Here is a 1,123-nt window from a genome sequence, read left to right on the forward strand (position 1 = left end):
GGGGGGGCGGGGGGGTGTGCTGAGCCAACATCCCTAACTGCAGGGGGAGGAAAGACTGAGGACCAGCCAAGCATACGTCTTTTAATGAGCCGGCCACAGAGACTGAGATGTCCCCAATAAACACCGGGAGCGTGTGCACGAGTGTACACACCTGCGTGCACAAACACAGTCGTGATGTCACGCCCACATGCTGGAATGCACCGGGCGGACGTGCACACACACAAACACACCCGAACACAAAGTGATGGAGGCTCGCAAAAAAACACTTCGCAGCAAAATCAACCCTGCCCTTCCTCGAAAACATTCCTCTGAGCTCACCTCACATTTCTTTTCTTTCTTTTTTCTTTTAAGGGGCACATCCCACTCGTGCGCTCGCCCTGATATTGTCACCTGGAAACGTGATAACACTCGAGTAAACAGCGGCGCCCTGCTTCTTCGTGGGGCTGTTTACTGCTCGGCGCTCTCGGGGCAGCTTCATTTGCACAAAGCCTGTTATCTGGCAGCATAACAGCATGAATGAATAGGCTTCTGGTGATTTTCCTATAACCACACTCTGCGTTCAGATACAGCAAAACAAAGTCCACCACAGCACAGAGACAGTTTTACCCGCAGTACTTTTATCCAGGATTTAACTGGCTGCAGCTCACTGAGCTTTTTAAGCTAATCTTGAAAATATTAGAACAAGTAATGGATTCGTCCTAAAATAGAGATATATTTTGAACAAGTTCCTAAATAAAAAAAGCAAAACAAAGTGTTCAATCCAGGAACATAGCCATCAGCTATTTTGCTAAATGAAGCTTTGTAAATCCCCACTGACACCAAAATGAATACAAAGTACTCTTTAATACCAACCCTAAAATATCAAATCATAGAAAACTACAGTTCTCATCAGAGTTCTTACCTTCCTTTATGAAATTCTAGCAAATACCATAAACTTCAATAGATAAAAAGCATGACAGGATTCAGTTTTTCCTTTTCAAGAAGTCAATGTTTCACATACACAAATGATTCCTCTACCTCAGATAACCGGCTAAACTCCCTTTACCTCTTCTGCAATTAAACTATTTTTGACTTTAAGCCGTAAAACATTTTGTGAACTGAGCTGAACGTGTCTGTATCAAGC

The 1,123-nt window shown here is 43.7% G+C and overlaps 1 protein-coding gene across 1 annotated transcript in view; it reads right to left on the reverse strand.

Moving 5' to 3' along the window:
- LOC106518400 (trichohyalin) overlaps nucleotides 1–1,123 on the reverse strand; it is a gene marked incomplete in the record, with an annotated part of 31,268 nt that overhangs the window by 4,102 nt on the left and 26,043 nt on the right.

Source organism: Austrofundulus limnaeus, unplaced genomic scaffold, assembly GCF_001266775.1.
Source record: "Austrofundulus limnaeus strain Quisiro unplaced genomic scaffold, Austrofundulus_limnaeus-1.0 Scaffold60, whole genome shotgun sequence".
Lineage (NCBI taxonomy): Eukaryota > Metazoa > Chordata > Actinopteri > Cyprinodontiformes > Rivulidae > Austrofundulus > Austrofundulus limnaeus.